The 17319-nt window shown below is 50.5% G+C and overlaps 3 long non-coding RNA genes across 3 annotated transcripts; 2 read left to right on the top strand and 1 right to left on the bottom strand.

Moving 5' to 3' along the window:
* Positions 1 to 1088: 1088 nt before the first annotated feature.
* On the top strand, positions 1089 to 7361 carry LOC136008137 (uncharacterized). Its single transcript, XR_010609986.1, has 2 exons — positions 1089 to 1517; positions 6469 to 7361. It is a non-coding gene; the product is annotated as an uncharacterized LOC136008137 (long non-coding RNA).
* Positions 1962 to 7929, bottom strand: LOC136008136 (uncharacterized). Its single transcript, XR_010609985.1, has 2 exons — positions 6642 to 7929; positions 1962 to 2475 (listed from the first exon to the last, which is right to left on the bottom strand). It is a non-coding gene; the product is annotated as an uncharacterized LOC136008136 (long non-coding RNA).
* Positions 7930 to 10474: 2545 nt separating this feature from the next.
* On the top strand, positions 10475 to 16745 carry LOC136008135 (uncharacterized). Its single transcript, XR_010609984.1, has 2 exons — positions 10475 to 10903; positions 15853 to 16745. It is a non-coding gene; the product is annotated as an uncharacterized LOC136008135 (long non-coding RNA).
* Positions 16746 to 17319: the final 574 nt, after the last annotated feature.

The raw sequence follows: 17319 nt of genomic DNA, 5'->3' as shown, positions 1-17319 counted from the left end.
AAAGTCTTCCTGAGGAACACACAGAGAACATTTTAATCTGATTTTTAACATTAGGCAAGAAAAAAAAAAAAAAGAGAAGATAAGTGGGGCTTTACCACACGATACTGTGAGGAGGAGCCTCACCACTGTCATGAGCATCAGCACAACAACCCTTGGGCAAAGAGCGAGCTCCAGACCCATCCAGCCCTCACACAGCTTCTACTGCCCATACTCAAGTCATTTGCAAAATAAAAGACATAGGAAGAATCCCATTCCTTAGCTCTTAACCCCAATGCCTTCGTTCTGGAGATGTCTGCACAGCCTGTCCCGCTTTTCCCCGCAGCAGGGCCTAGGGAGCTAGAACCATTTGCTTCCTAAAACATACACAGAAAACCAACCTTAACCTTGACAAGATCTAATGTCACCATGGGAGCTTTCATAAGGCTCCCTGCAAAAACTTGGTGGGGTTTTCCTGTTAATAAAAGGCAGCAATGAAAACATGAGCTAAGCAGCGGTTTCATAAGCAATCAGCTTCAGAAACGCTTTTTTATATATCATAAGCGGGCAGAAAATACGCACAGACACGTTAAGAGACTATGGCACTTCCCTGTGCGGCTCCTCTGCTTTGGCACAGCAGAAAGCTTACCTTCAAGGCTGCTCCCACATGACTTTCCAATGGCTTCCAGGTAACAGGATACTGTGGAGTTGTTTTATTGGCATTTTTATTTTTGGCTTCCCTTTCCTTGGTTTCAGATTTTTGGGGGCATATAAAACAGGGAGATCTGATCTTTCATGGAATCACAGAATGGCTTGGTTTGGAAAGGACCTTAAGATCACCCACTTCCAACCCCCTGGCATACACAGGGACACCTTCCACTAGACCAGGTTGCCCCAGGCCCCGTCCAACCTGGCCTTGAACGCTGCCAGGGCTGGGGCAGCCACAGCTTCTCTGGGCAACCTGTGCCAGGGCCTCACCACCCTGTGGTGGTGCCACCTGTGCCACCTCCACACCACCGCCGGGCGCCGCCGTCTTTCCCCTTCTCCTTATGCTCCGTACAACCCGCAGCGCGCATGCGCGCATCGAGCGCCTTCAACCCACCGAGCGCCGAGCTTCGGTGGTGGGGTGCACATAAAATGATTCAAAATAAATGGGATTTAACAAATAAAAGGTAAAATTGTCCCAAATCATCCTCTTTGTGGCCTTGCTACGCTTCTTCCCCCGCTGTCCTAGGGCGCGCAAGGCTCAGTTGCGTTGATTGGAGGGGACGATTACTTCAAGGGGGCATTTAACCTTTTCGCACCCCCCCTTTTACCTTCTCCCCCCCGCAGCGGAGCTGCGTGGGGGAGAAGGTAAAAGGGGGGCTGTGAAAAGCTCCCCCTTCTCGCATCAGTTACTTGGGGGGGTCCTTGTCACCGCCCCCCCTGTACCTGGGGGAGGGCCCGTCCATGGGGGGGGGGCGGAGCTGCCCGTGCCGTGCCGGCCCGGCATGGCTTCCCGGGAGCGGCTCTACGAGCTGTGGATGCTCTACTTCGCCAAGGTGAGGTCGGCACCGGAGGACCCCACGCACACCCCAGTTCCTTCCCTCCCTTCGGGGGTGGGGTGGGGTGGGGGGGCAGCACCCCTTTTAACCCCCATCACCCCGCTGCCTGCATCCCCCTTCCCTAGGGGAAAGGGGAACGCTAAACCCTGCCTGCAACCCCCTGCCGGCACCTCCTCCCCGTCTCACCCCCGACTTGGGGGGGCACCGCGTTCCCTCCGTACCCCTCATTGCGGCATCCCGTGATCCCCCCGCCCCATTCTCCCTATTTGGGGGTCACCGCAAACCCCCCCCGCCCGCACCCTACTGCCGCATCCTGGGAGCCGCCACCGCGTGTCGTCCCCCCCCGCCCCGGATCCCCATTGCTATATCACGGGGATGACACCCCCCCCCCGTACCCCGAGTTCCGCGATCCCCCTCGGGATAAATTGAGACCACAACGGATCATAATCCAATTAAAATTTTATTAATTATAGCAAGTAGAATATGAGCAAAGACAGCGCTGGACGATCTTTCTTACGTTGATTTAACCTTTTCCGGAGTTCTGCATTAAGGTTGTACAGGGAATTCAGGTTGTCCCGCCCCAGTGAAAGTGGTTATCACTTTGGATGTTTCCCAGGATATTAATTCCCACTTTAATGGTTCATGCGGGTTTCCATTTGCTTGGGTTATTATCAATAACAAAACTAACGGTATACCAGGAAAAAGGGTGTCTGTCAATTTTTGCCAATTTAAGTATATTTTTACCAGTCCTGGGGAAGTTCGGCCATTGCTGGTTTTGCATCCCATTGTTCTGGTTCTTTTCTCCACGGTTTATTCCTCCTCTGCCTCGCCCGTCGACTCGGTTGCTTCGAGCCACGGGGTGTACCATCTTCTCGGCAGCAAGGGAATTCTTCAGGAGAACAGCTGTTTCGGGCTTTCTGCCTGTTTACATAGGCTTCCCACTTTGCAGCCTTAACTAATGGGGCAAAGCAAGATACAGTTAGTACTTCCCTTCTACACTTTATAATCAAAATTTCGGCTATAAAGGGGACCGGTTCATTGGAGTGGTAACAATAATATTGAGGGTTTATTCCTTAGGCAAAAATCTCCCACCACTCATGGGATTCCCAAAATAATTTCTTGTTTTAGACTCTAATTGTTTTAGTTTCCACTCAGTGAGAGTTCTTTGGATTTTCCAACACTGTGTGCAAACTCCTATTGGAGGGCATCCACACTCACAGTGTGTCCACCATTTATCCTGACATACCTTACACCTAAAACAAGCAAATGGATAACAATTGCAATTCAAATTATTACACCTAATTCGTATACCTAGAGTACATACATTATTTACATCAGCATATCTTCTATATTCACTATTGTGTGGTTGCATAAGTTTAGCAATTTTCTTCAGCACACTTTGTACGCTTCCATATATAATAGAAAAGAGAAATAATTATAGCAAATATAAACAGCAATACACACTTTATGCCAAAAGATAATGCGGCAAAATAATTAAATAAATAAAGTCTCTATCATTACGTTATCTTTTCAGGGTTATCTTGTGTCCCCTGGAGTACTGAGTACTTTCCAGTGGGGTCTCGTCACTGGGCCTTTAATGCGACTGGCTCCAATATTTTCTGGCCGTTAAACAAATAATGTCCCAGATATTTCACTTTTTCCTCCACAAATTGTAACTTTTCTTGTGATACCCGTAGGCCTTTTTGTGCAAGAAAGTTTAGAAGTCGAATGCTTTCTTTTCTTACATCCTCCTTATTATTCCCTGCTATGAGCAGATCATCTACATACTGTAACAGCACGTTCCCCGTTTGTACCTGGTATTCTTTTAAGAGCTCTTCCAGGTACGTTTGTAGCCCATATCCCTGGGAATACCTGATCCAGTATATTTTCCATCTGACTTCTCCCTCGACATGATTAGTGATCAAAATTAAGCTTTTAACATTTCTATATACTGTTGGTCCTTTTTAAAGTGATCTCGCCTCCTTTGAAAGTAATGGTTGCTCCCAAGTGTTCTAACAAATCTCTCCCCAAAAGAGCTTTTGCGGAGTTAGGCATATACAAAAACTTATGGATGCCCCATTGTTTTCCCAATTGATATTTTAGTAGTTTACAAAAATAAGCCTTTTCACCTTGGCCAGTCGCCCCTTTTATCATCATATAATCGTCCCCAAAGGTATTAAAGCTTTGTTTAAAACTGAATATATTGCACCTGTATCAACCAAAAATTCCATTATACCCAGTGGATCTGCTAGGGAAGATTCCCCTGGTCCCGTCAGCCTAGTTCCAATTCAGTCACCCGAGCCACCCCATGGCACTCCCACTAGGGTAGTCTCACTCCCAGCGTCCAAACTCCTCATAGCACTCACACCGATCCGGTTCCACAGAAGAGGAGGTCACTCCCCCACTTCTGTCCGACATTCGTCCTCCACCAGTTTCAAAGCAACCAGCGCAGCCGTGGCTGTAGCACGGCCCAGCTTTTTCTTTTCTACCTATTTCCAATTCCTATACACTCTCCATGCTTTCTCCTTCACTCCCATCCACATTTATTCATCAACCGTTCAATCCCGTCTGTCAACATGTCTGTCTGCCTGCCCCAGCACCCATCTCATACTTAAACACAGGAACTGCGGGAGCTTCCCTCCTTTCCCCTTTGGTTTTCCCTTTTTTATTTATTTATTTGTTATTTTTCACAGGTGCTCACCCTGCTCTGCAGGGGTTACAGATGCCTGCCTCTGCAACAGCACTTCTGGTTTAACCCCTTCTTAACCCTGAATGTGAATGTGCTGCTTGTTGCCAGTGACAGTAATTTCCTCCTCCTTATCAATACCTGATAGGACAGAGGCAGAGGGTGCTCCTCTCGGAGGTACCTGTGATATATAATTTTCTTGATGACTGTCCCAATATCACAGGCTGAACAACATCTCTCCAGCTTAGCTTTCTGTTTTTCCAAAACCAAAATTAGGGATCTGGCAGGGTTATATTAATTTCACATTCTGTCTGCCACTCCAGGTGCTTTCTTAAAGCGAAACATGTCTGCATGCATTACTTCACTGCATTTTCTTGGCCACCTCAAAACCAACATAAATTGTAAAAAAAAAAAAAAATGCATTAGAATTCAGAATTCCATTTTTAGGCCATTTTTCCTGATTTTCCAAAGTTTATAAAGGCCACCATTGATTACAATATTTTACCAATGTTTTCTTGTTTACCGAGCCCCCAGAAGAACCTCCCAGTTCTTTCCAATGTGCCAAAATGTAACCCAATGGGCTTTTCTTCAGAATTCCCTTGTTTTGACCGGCTCCCATTTCAAACAATCTCTTACAAATCTCTATAGCTTCTCTTTCCCGGTGCTCTGCAAATGCACTTAAAATATGAGAGCACCCACACACAAGTTTTATGATATCCTCAGGGGATTCAGTAAGATAGTATCTCTGGGTTCTGCAGATCAACTCCCCTGTCGTTAGAACATAGTTTCAGTTCCAGCAAAATTTACACTGCCCTAGTATCCACAGCAGGTTCCACTGTTCAAAACTTGTTATGCACTCATATGTCAGGTTACGAAGGTTTTCCTGATATCCCCCGTTGATTGTCCCAAAAAGAGACATTAATTGTTGTATTCCCATTTTTTTTTTCCCTTTGTAACCACATCTTCTCAAATTTTCTTTGATACCTTCTATAAACCCTTTCTCAGTTTTCCATTCTAACTTCCCGGAAGTCCGCCAGGATTTTGTGGCTTTTCTCCACAAAGTAATCTTTTATTTCTGGTCACCGATTAGATAATTATAATTTTCTACCTGGCAGTGTTTTGTAAGACACCGCGAGCAGTATCTGCCCCACCGCTGTCCTGAGTGGCAATATCCACGTGAAATGCCACCCGTCCCATACAGTTACACTCCTGCAAGGCACATACTCTCACAGGGCATATAGGAAATTCCCTTGCCCTTGTATTTCGTAAAGTTATCCACTGCGGGACGGGCAGCCGGACCTTCCCCCGCTTTCTGAGCTGCTTGATGGTTATACACAGACAAGACACAGGACAGAAAAACATAAACGCTTCGTCCGTCTCCGGCCGCTCCCCTCGCGGAGACACGGAACCGCGGATTAGGACTCCACACTCGCTTCGTAGCTACGCTACGTCTCAGTCACACAGAAACACATGGGCTCCCACACACTCACGCTGTGGTTCCGCTTGCCCTTCTCCTGCTTCCTACACGGTCATTAGCAGGTCCGCCCTGGCTCCAAAACTTGGGATGCAGCGAAAACCCGGGCTCGCCCGATCCGCCTCCAGGATCGCTGGCAGCCGCGCTATCGGTCAAGCCCCCCCAGCTTGCAAGCCCTACCTGCCACGGGGAACTCCGCTGTGCGCCAGACGTCTCTGCACGCCTTACCAGCAGCCCCGGCCACGCGTACGCCCTACAGGCCCCCCAAAGTACCTAAATTCCAAGCATACCGCCTCTCCGCAGCCGGCGCAGGTCGCTGTCTGTCCCCGCAGTGAGCGGATGAGAAGCGGAGCTCCCCCAGGCAAGCGGCCAGGGGGGGGGGCTTAGGATATCCGCTCCTCACCCGATCCTGCAGCCGAACAGAGGCCTCCTGGCTGGCTCGCCAAATTGATACGCGGATTGACTCCACAACTCGTTAAAGTTGTAAAGTAGGTGTGCTTTATTCAGCGCTGAGGTGCATGGGGATCGTTCCTCCAAAGTATGCACACCCAGGGTCGTTTTTCCTTTACATTTATTCCCTTACGCCTATACATACAATGGGTACCCTTCCCATGGGAGTCGAAGGCTTGCTGCCCTTCGCCCCCATCTTCTGGAACATCTCCGAACACGCACTCACTCGCTCCCCCTTCTTCCTGGCCCAGTCCCTCGCGGGAGATGGGAACCGCAGTACTTAAGGGTCCACACTCGCTTGGTTCAGTATATCGAACCTCTCATTCGTTATATTCCAGGAAACCCAATCCCGCCCGAACGGCAAACCTGCGAACAACTCTGCCGTGAACAATCACTCTGCAGACCTGCCGTGAACCCATTTCACTCTGCAGACCTGCCGTAAACCCATTTCACTCTGCAGTCCTCCGCCGCGAACTATTTCGCTCTGCGGAAAGTTTCGCAATATACTTACGCGTCCTGCGTCTTCGTCCGGACTCCCGTGCACAGAATTTTTATGGGATTTTACCGGTTTTCCCTTTGCTCATATTCTAGCATTTAGGTTCGTCGGTAAGGATGAGGTAAGCTGTTGGCCGCGGGGCCGCGAAATGTCGCGGGGCGCCCCCCCGGAGGACCAAAGCCCACCGTTCCGTATCCGAGTCACGGCACCAGAAAGTGTTATAAATTGAGACCACAACGGATCATAATCCAATTGAAATTTCATTAATTATAGCAAGTAGAATATGAGCAAAGACAGCGCTGGACGACAGGGGAGTCTGCGCTCCGCCAACTGCCGTCCTGAGCAGTTCAAACAGTCCCTTTTTATACATCTTTACTTCCGTGTTCATGAAGTAGTGCAGGTACTCTGCGCAGGCTTCAGCTGTTGTTACGGGGTCGTTTTCTGCCGAAGTGAGAAGTCTTCCTCTTTTGTCCCATTGTTGACCCCTCTACTCCTATGTCCTTTGTTCGTCTTATCTCTGCCATATCCTGGAACATCTTACAGCTATCTTTAGGCAACATCTGCTATGTCTGCATAAGCGATAGGCGATTTGCGGTTGGCGACTGTTAGTCTATGTAAGCGATTTCATACTTTTTATTGCCTAACCTTTACATTGGGCTTAACATAAATCTTAATAAACAATATCCTAATTCATAGTTTCTTACAAGAAATAAAAGGTAAAATTGTCCCAAATCATCCTCTTTGTGGCCTTGCTACGCTTATTCCCCCGCTGTCCTAGGGCGCGCAAGGCTCAGTTGCGTTGATTGGAGGGGACGATTACTTCAAGGGGGCATTTAACCTTTTCGCACCCCCCCTTTTACCTTCTCCCCCCCGCAGCGGAGCTGCGTGGGGGAGAAGGTAAAAGGGGGGCTGTGAAAAGCTCCCCCTTCTAGCATCAGTTACTTGGGGGGGTCCTTGTCACCGCCCCCCCTGTACCTGGGGGAGGGCCCGTCCATGGGGGGGGGGCGGAGCTGCCCGTGCCGTGCCGGCCCGGCATGGCTTCCCGGGAGCGGCTCTACGAGCTGTGGATGCTCTACTTCGCCAAGGGGAGGTCGGCACCGGAGGACCCCACGCACACCCCAGTTCCTTCCCTCCCCTCGGGGGGGGGGTGGGGTGGGGTGGGGGGGCAGCACCCCTTTTAACCCCCATCACCCCGCTGCCTGCATCCCCCTTCCCTAGGGGAAAGGGGAACGCTAAACCCTGCCTGCAACCCCCTGCCGGCACCTCCTCCCCGTCTCACCCCCGACTTGGGGGGGCACCGCGTTCCCTCCGTACCCCTCATTGCGGCATCCCGTGATCCCCCCGCCCCATTCTCCCTATTTGGGGGTCACCGCAAACCCCCCCCGCCCGCACCCTACTGCCGCATCCTGGGAGCCGCCACCGCGTGTCGTCCCCCCCCGCCCCGGATCCCCATTGCTATATCACGGGGATGACACCCCCCCCCCCCGTACCCCGAGTTCCGCGATCCCCCTCGGGGGGCACCGCACCCTCCGGGACTCCCCCACCGCATCCCATCTCTCACGGGGGTATTTGGGGGGTACACACATCCCCTTACACCCGGCCCGGGTGGGTTTGGGGGGGTCCTTTCCCCCTTCCGGGTCCCCGCACCCTTGCCAAGCAGCAGGTGCGGCCGCGGTGACATTGGAGCAGCAGGAGGGGGGAAACGGGGGTTCCCTGTACAGGGGGGACCCTCCCGGCACCACCGCCTGTCCCGTCCCGTCCCGTCCCGTCCCCCCCTCGTATTTCCCTCTGCTGGGGCAGGTCCCACAGGCAGGGGTCCTGGAGAATGGGGGGTTCTGAGCGGCAGCGTGGGGGACCCTCCGTATCCACCTCCAAAGCCCCTTATGCTTTGTTTTCTCCTTAAGTATCCGTGCGTCCAGGTTTGGGGAAGGGTAGTGGGGGGGATCCTGGAGGAAAGGATCACACACCCCCCTGTGTCTCCCCCAGCTCCTATGCCACGGGCTGGGGTGTCCGTCTCAGAGAGATTGGGGTGAAGGGGATTATTTCTTCCCTAAAACCCTGCCGTGTTCCCAGCACATGGCAGGGGGTTCCAGGAGGGATGGGGACCCTGGGGCCACCTGGGAACAGGGACAGCGGTTGTGTCCATCTCCTCCCCTGGCCCCGCCATGTCCCCCAGGACCCCTGTTGGGGGGGGGGCTTGTACAAGGGGCTCCCTTCTAGATCTCAATCCGGTGACAGACTCAGTATGGGAACACCAGAGATCCACAACCAAGGGAAAAAACTATCCCAGGAAGGTACATAGGAAGGACAGGGAGAAAAGAGTATTTGGGGTACAAGGCGCTTACTCAGTCACCAGAGGCTTCTGCAGTACTACAAACACACGGTGCAAGTAAGGGGAGCAAATTCAGGTTCCTGAGCAAATGGGTGATGGAGCTGACACACACAGGGATGATGATACCCGAACCTCACAGAAGTCTGCCCAGAGAAGCTGTGGCTGCCCCATCCCTGGCAGTGCTCAAGGCCAGGCTGGATGGGGCTTGGAGCAGCCTGGTCTAGTGGAAGGTGCCCCTGCCTGTGGCAGGGGGTTGGAACTGGATGAGCTTTAAGGTCCTTTTCAACCCAAACCATTCTGGGATGCTATGAGTCTACTTCAAAGTGGACAGTTAGGTGACAGTCAGGAACTGTTAAACTAAATACAGTCGTGCTAAGCTGAAGCTTAAATTGGGTTAAAGGTTTTCTTCAGCTAAAAAAAAAAAAATAAAAGTCTTCCTGAGGAACACACAGAGAACATTTTAATCTGATTTTTAACATTAGGCAAGAAAAAAAAAAAAAAGAGAAGATAAGTGGGGCTTTACCACACGATACTGTGAGGAGGAGCCTCACCACTGTCATGAGCATCAGCACAACAACCCTTGGGCAAAGAGCGAGCTCCAGACCCATCCAGCCCTCACACAGCTTCTACTGCCCATACTCAAGTCATTTGCAAAATAAAAGACATAGGAAGAATCCCATTCCTTAGCTCTTAACCCCAATGCCTTCGTTCTGGAGATGTCTGCACAGCCTGTCCCGCTTTTCCCCGCAGCAGGGCCTAGGGAGCTAGAACCATTTGCTTCCTAAAACATACACAGAAAACCAACCTTAACCTTGACAAGATCTAATGTCACCATGGGAGCTTTCATAAGGCTCCCTGCAAAAACTTGGTGGGGTTTTCCTGTTAATAAAAGGCAGCAATGAAAACATGAGCTAAGCAGCGGTTTCATAAGCAATCAGCTTCAGAAACGCTTTTTTATATATCATAAGCGGGCAGAAAATACGCACAGACACGTTAAGAGACTATGGCACTTCCCTGTGCGGCTCCTCTGCTTTGGCACAGCAGAAAGCTTACCTTCAAGGCTGCTCCCACATGACTTTCCAATGGCTTCCAGGTAACAGGATACTGTGGAGTTGTTTTATTGGCATTTTTATTTTTGGCTTCCCTTTCCTTGGTTTCAGATTTTTGGGGGCATATAAAACAGGGAGATCTGATCTTTCATGGAATCACAGAATGGCTTGGTTTGGAAAGGACCTTAAGATCACCCACTTCCAACCCCCTGGCATACACAGGGACACCTTCCACTAGACCAGGTTGCCCCAGGCCCCGTCCAACCTGGCCTTGAACGCTGCCAGGGCTGGGGCAGCCACAGCTTCTCTGGGCAACCTGTGCCAGGGCCTCACCACCCTGTGGTGGTGCCACCTGTGCCACCTCCACACCACCGCCGGGCGCCGCCGTCTTTCCCCTTCTCCTTATGCTCCGTACAACCCGCAGCGCGCATGCGCGCATCGAGCGCCTTCAACCCACCGAGCGCCGAGCTTCGGTGGTGGGGTGCACATAAAATGATTCAAAATAAATGGGATTTAACAAATAAAAGGTAAAATTGTCCCAAATCATCCTCTTTGTGGCCTTGCTACGCTTCTTCCCCCGCTGTCCTAGGGCGCGCAAGGCTCAGTTGCGTTGATTGGAGGGGACGATTACTTCAAGGGGGCATTTAACCTTTTCGCACCCCCCCTTTTACCTTCTCCCCCCCGCAGCGGAGCTGCGTGGGGGAGAAGGTAAAAGGGGGGCTGTGAAAAGCTCCCCCTTCTCGCATCAGTTACTTGGGGGGGTCCTTGTCACCGCCCCCCCTGTACCTGGGGGAGGGCCCGTCCATGGGGGGGGGGCGGAGCTGCCCGTGCCGTGCCGGCCCGGCATGGCTTCCCGGGAGCGGCTCTACGAGCTGTGGATGCTCTACTTCGCCAAGGTGAGGTCGGCACCGGAGGACCCCACGCACACCCCAGTTCCTTCCCTCCCTTCGGGGGTGGGGTGGGGTGGGGGGGCAGCACCCCTTTTAACCCCCATCACCCCGCTGCCTGCATCCCCCTTCCCTAGGGGAAAGGGGAACGCTAAACCCTGCCTGCAACCCCCTGCCGGCACCTCCTCCCCGTCTCACCCCCGACTTGGGGGGGCACCGCGTTCCCTCCGTACCCCTCATTGCGGCATCCCGTGATCCCCCCGCCCCATTCTCCCTATTTGGGGGTCACCGCAAACCCCCCCCGCCCGCACCCTACTGCCGCATCCTGGGAGCCGCCACCGCGTGTCGTCCCCCCCCGCCCCGGATCCCCATTGCTATATCACGGGGATGACACCCCCCCCCCGTACCCCGAGTTCCGCGATCCCCCTGGGGATAAATTGAGACCACAACGGATCATAATCCAATTAAAATTTTATTAATTATAGCAAGTAGAATATGAGCAAACACAGCGCTGGACGATCTTTCTTACGTTGATTTAACCTTTTCCGGAGTTCTACATTAAGGTTGTGCAGGGAATTCAGGTTGTCCCGCCCCAGTGAAAGTGGTTATCACTTTGGATGTTTCCCAGGATATTAATTCCCACTTTAATGGTTCATGCGGGTTTCCATTTGCTTGGGTTATTATCAATAACAAAACTAACGGTATACCAGGAAAAAGGGTGTCTGTCAATTTTTGCCAATTTAAGTATATTTTTACCAGTCCTGGGGAAGTTCGGCCATTGCTGGTTTTGCATCCCATTGTTCTGGTTCTTTTCTCCACGGTTTATTCCTCCTCTGCCTCGCCCGTCGACTCGGTTGCTTCGAGCCACGGGGTGTACCATCTTCTCGGCAGCAAGGGAATTCTTCAGGAGAACAGCTGTTTCGGGCTTTCTGCCTGTTTACATAGGCTTCCCACTTTGCAGCCTTAACTAATGGGGCAAAGCAAGATACAGTTAGTACTTCCCTTCTACACTTTATAATCAAAATTTCGGCTATAAAGGGGACCGGTTCATTGGAGTGGTAACAATAATATTGAGGGTTTATTCCTTTGGCAAAAATCTCCCACCACTCATGGGATTCCCAAATAATTTCTTGTTTTAGACTCTAATTGTTTTAGTTTCCACTCAGTGAGAGTTCTTTGGATTTTCCAACACTGTGTGCAAACTCCTATTGGAGGGCATCCACACTCACAGTGTGTCCACCATTTATCCTGACATACCTTACACCTAAGACAAGCAAATGGATAACAATTGCAATTCAAATTATTACACCTAATTCGTATACCTAGAGTACATACATTATTTACATCAGCATATCTTCTATATTCACTATTGTGTGGTTGCATAAGTTTAGCAATTTTCTTCAGCACACTTTGTACGCTTCCATATACAATAGAAAAGAGGAGAAATAATTATAGCAAATATAAACAGCAATACACACTTTATGCCAAAAGATAATGCGGCAAAATAATTAAATAAAGTCTCTATCATTACGTTATCTTTTCAGGGTTATCTTGGTGTCCCCTGGAGTACTGAGTACTTTCCAGTGGGGTCTCGTCACTGGGCCTTTAATGCGACTGGCTCCAATATTTTCTGGCCGTTAAACAAATAATGTCCCAGATATTTCACTTTTTCCTCCACAAATTGTAACTTTTCTTGTGATACCCGTAGGCCTTTTTGTGCAAGAAAGTTTAGAAATCGAATGCTTTCTTTTCTTACATCCTCCTTATTATTCCCTGCTATGAGCAGATCATCTACATACTGTAACAGCACGTTCCCCGTTTGTACCTGGTATTCTTTTAGGAGCTCTTCCAGGTATGTTTGTAGCCCATATCCCTGGGAATACCTGATCCAGTATATTTTCCATCTGACTTCTCCCTCGACATGATTAGTGATCAAAATTAAGCTTTTAACATTTCTATATACTGTTGGTCCTTTTTAAAGTGATCTCGCCTCCTTTGAAAGTAATGGTTGCTCCCAAGTGTTCTAACAAATCTCTCCCCAAAAGAGCTTTTGCGGAGTTAGGCATATACAAAAACTTATGGATGCCCCATTGTTTTCCCAATTGATATTTTAGTAGTTTACAAAAATAAGCCTTTTCACCTTGGCCAGTCGCCCCTTTTATCATCATATAATCGTCCCCAAAGGTATTAAAGCTTTGTTTAAAACTGAATATATTGCACCTGTATCAACCAAAAATTCCATTATACCCAGTGGATCTGCTAGGGAAGATTCCCCTGGTCCCGTCAGCCTAGTTCCAATTCAGTCACCCGAGCCACCCCATGGCACTCCCACTAGGGTAGTCTCACTCCCAGCGTCCAAACTCCTCATAGCACTCACACCGATCCGGTTCCACAGAAGAGGAGGTCACTCCCCCACTTCTGTCCGACATTCGTCCTCCACCAGTTTCAAAGCAACCAGCGCAGCCGTGGCTGTAGCACGGCCCAGCTTTTTCTTTTCTACCTATTTCCAATTCCTATACACTCTCCATGCTTTCTCCTTCACTCCCATCCACATTTATTCATCAACCGTTCAATCCCGTCTGTCAACATGTCTGTCTGCCTGCCCCAGCACCCATCTCATACTTAAACACAGGAACTGCGGGAGCTTCCCTCCTTTCCCCTTTGGTTTTCCCTTTTTTATTTATTTATTTGTTATTTTTCACAGGTGCTCACCCTGCTCTGCAGGGGTTACAGATGCCTGCCTCTGCAACAGCACTTCTGGTTTAACCCCTTCTTAACCCTGAATGTGAATGTGCTGCTTGTTGCCAGTGACAGTAATTTCCTCCTCCTTATCAATACCTGATAGGACAGAGGCAGAGGGTGCTCCTCTCGGAGGTACCTGTGATATATAATTTTCTTGATGACTGTCCCAATATCACAGGCTGAACAACATCTCTCCAGCTTAGCTTTCTGTTTTTCCAAAACCAAAATTAGGGATCTGGCAGGGTTATATTAATTTCACATTCTGTCTGCCACTCCAGGTGCTTTCTTAAAGCGAAACATGTCTGCATGCATTACTTCACTGCATTTTCTTGGCCACCTCAAAACCAACATAAATTGTAAAAAAAAAAAAAATGCATTAGAATTCAGAATTCCATTTTTAGGCCATTTTTCCTGATTTTCCAAAGTTTATAAAGGCCACCATTGATTACAATATTTTACCAATGTTTTCTTGTTTACCGAGCCCCCAGAAGAACCTCCCAGTTCTTTCCAATGTGCCAAAATGTAACCCAATGGGCTTTTCTTCAGAATTCCCTTGTTTTGACCGGCTCCCATTTCAAACAATCTCTTACAAATCTCTATAGCTTCTCTTTCCCGGTGCTCTGCAAATGCACTTAAAATATGAGAGCACCCACACACAAGTTTTATGATATCCTCAGGGGATTCAGTAAGATAGTATCTCTGGGTTCTGCAGATCAACTCCCCTGTCGTTAGAACATAGTTTCAGTTCCAGCAAAATTTACACTGCCCTAGTATCCACAGCAGGTTCCACTGTTCAAAACTTGTTATGCACTCATATGTCAGGTTACGAAGGTTTTCCTGATATCCCCCGTTGATTGTCCCAAAAAGAGACATTAATTGTTGTATTCCCATTTTTTTTTTCCCTTTGTAACCACATCTTCTCAAATTTTCTTTGATACCTTCTATAAACCCTTTCTCAGTTTTCCATTCTAACTTCCCGGAAGTCCGCCAGGATTTTGTGGCTTTTCTCCACAAAGTAATCTTTTATTTCTGGTCACCGATTAGATAATTATAATTTTCTACCTGGCAGTGTTTTGTAAGACACCGCGAGCAGTATCTGCCCCACCGCTGTCCTGAGTGGCAATATCCACGTGAAATGCCACCCGTCCCATACAGTTACACTCCTACAAGGCACATACTCTCACAGGGCATATAGGAAATTCCCTTGCCCTTGTATTTCGTAAAGTTATCCACTGCGGGACGGGCAGCCGGACCTTCCCCCGCTTTCTGAGCTGCTTGATGGTTATACACAGACAAGACACAGGACAGAAAAACATAAACGCTTCGTCCGTCTCCGGCCGCTCCCCTCGCGGAGACACGGAACCGCGGATTAGGACTCCACACTCGCTTCGTAGCTACGCTACGTCTCAGTCACACAGAAACACATGGGATCCCACACACTCACGCTATGGTTCCGCTTGCCCTTCTCCTGCTTCCTACACGGTCATTAGCAGGTCCGCCCTGGCTCCAAAACTTGGGATGCAGCGAAAACCCGGGCTCGCCCGATCCGCCTCCAGGATCGCTGGCAGCCGCGCTATCGGTCAAGCCCCCCCAGCTTGCAAGCCCTACCTGCCACGGGGAACTCCGCTGTGCGCCAGACGTCTCTGCACGCCTTACCAGCAGCCCCGGCCACGCGTACGCCCTACAGGCCCCCCAAAGTACCTAAATTCCAAGCATACCGCCTCTCCGCAGCCGGCGCAGGTCGCTGTCTGTCCCCGCAGTGAGCGGATGAGAAGCGGAGCTCCCCCAGGCAAGCGGCCAGGGGGGGGGGCTTAGGATATCCGCTCCTCACCCGATCCTGCAGCCGAACAGAGGCCTCCTGGCTGGCTCGCCAAATTGATACGCGGATTGACTCCACAACTCGTTAAAGTTGTAAAGTAGGTGTGCTTTATTCAGCGCTGAGGTGCATGGGGATCGTTCCTCCAAAGTATGCACACCCAGGGTCGTTTTTCCTTTACATTTATTCCCTTACGCCTATACATACAATGGGTACCCTTCCCATGGGAGTCGAAGGCTTGCTGCCCTTCGCCCCCATCTTCTGGAACATCTCCGAACACGCACTCACTCGCTCCCCCTTCTTCCTGGCCCAGTCCCTCGCGGGAGATGGGAACCGCAGTACTTAAGGGTCCACACTCGCTTGGTTCAGTATATCGAACCTCTCATTCGTTATATTCCAGGAAACCCAATCCCGCCCGAACGGCAAACCTGCGAACAACTCTGCCGTGAACAATCACTCTGCAGACCTGCCGTGAACCCATTTCACTCTGCAGACCTGCCGTAAACCCATTTCACTCTGCAGTCCTCCGCCGCGAACTATTTCGCTCTGCGGAAAGTTTCGCAATATACTTACGCGTCCTGCGTCTTCGTCCGGACTCCCGTGCACAGAATTTTTATGGGATTTTACCGGTTTTCCCTTTGCTCATATTCTAGCATTTAGGTTCGTCGGTAAGGATGAGGTAAGCTGTTGGCCGCGGGGCCGCGAAATGTCGCGGGGCGCCCCCCCGGAGGACCAAAGCCCACCGTTCCGTATCCGAGTCACGGCACCAGAAAGTGTTATAAATTGAGACCACAACGGATCATAATCCAATTGAAATTTCATTAATTATAGCAAGTAGAATATGAGCAAAGACAGCGCTGGACGACAGGGGAGTCTGCGCTCCGCCAACTGCCGTCCTGAGCAGTTCAAACAGTCCCTTTTTATACATCTTTACTTCCGTGTTCATGAAGTAGTGCAGGTACTCTGCGCAGGCTTCAGCTGTTGTTACGGGGTCGTTTTCTGCCGAAGTGAGAAGTCTTCCTCTTTTGTCCCATTGTTGACCCCTCTACTCCTATGTCCTTTGTTCGTCTTATCTCTGCCATATCCTGGAACATCTTACAGCTATCTTTAGGCAACATCTGCTATGTCTGCATAAGCGATAGGCGATTTGCGGTTGGCGACTGTTAGTCTATGTAAGCGATTTCATACTTTTTATTGCCTAACCTTTACATTGGGCTTAACATAAATCTTAATAAACAATATCCTAATTCATAGTTTCTTACAAGAAATAAAAGGTAAAATTGTCCCAAATCATCCTCTTTGTGGCCTTGCTACGCTTATTCCCCCGCTGTCCTAGGGCGCGCAAGGCTCAGTTGCGTTGATTGGAGGGGACGATTACTTCAAGGGGGCATTTAACCTTTTCGCACCCCCCCTTTTACCTTCTCCCCCCCGCAGCGGAGCTGCGTGGGGGAGAAGGTAAAAGGGGGGCTGTGAAAAGCTCCCCCTTCTAGCATCAGTTACTTGGGGGGGTCCTTGTCACCGCCCCCCCTGTACCTGGGGGAGGGCCCGTCCATGGGGGGGGGGCGGAGCTGCCCGTGCCGTGCCGGCCCGGCATGGCTTCCCGGGAGCGGCTCTACGAGCTGTGGATGCTCTACTTCGCCAAGGGGAGGTCGGCACCGGAGGACCCCACGCACACCCCAGTTCCTTCCCTCCCCTCGGGGGGGGGGTGGGGTGGGGTGGGGGGGCAGCACCCCTTTTAACCCCCATCACCCCGCTGCCTGCATCCCCCTTCCCTAGGGGAAAGGGGAACGCTAAACCCTGCCTGCAACCCCCTGCCGGCACCTCCTCCCCGTCTCACCCCCGACTTGGGGGGGCACCGCGTTCCCTC

This window comes from Lathamus discolor, chromosome 2 (genome assembly GCF_037157495.1).
Source record: "Lathamus discolor isolate bLatDis1 chromosome 2, bLatDis1.hap1, whole genome shotgun sequence".
NCBI classification, from domain to species: Eukaryota; Metazoa; Chordata; class Aves; order Psittaciformes; family Psittacidae; genus Lathamus; species Lathamus discolor.
This window is presented reverse-complemented; position numbering and strand designations above follow the sequence as displayed.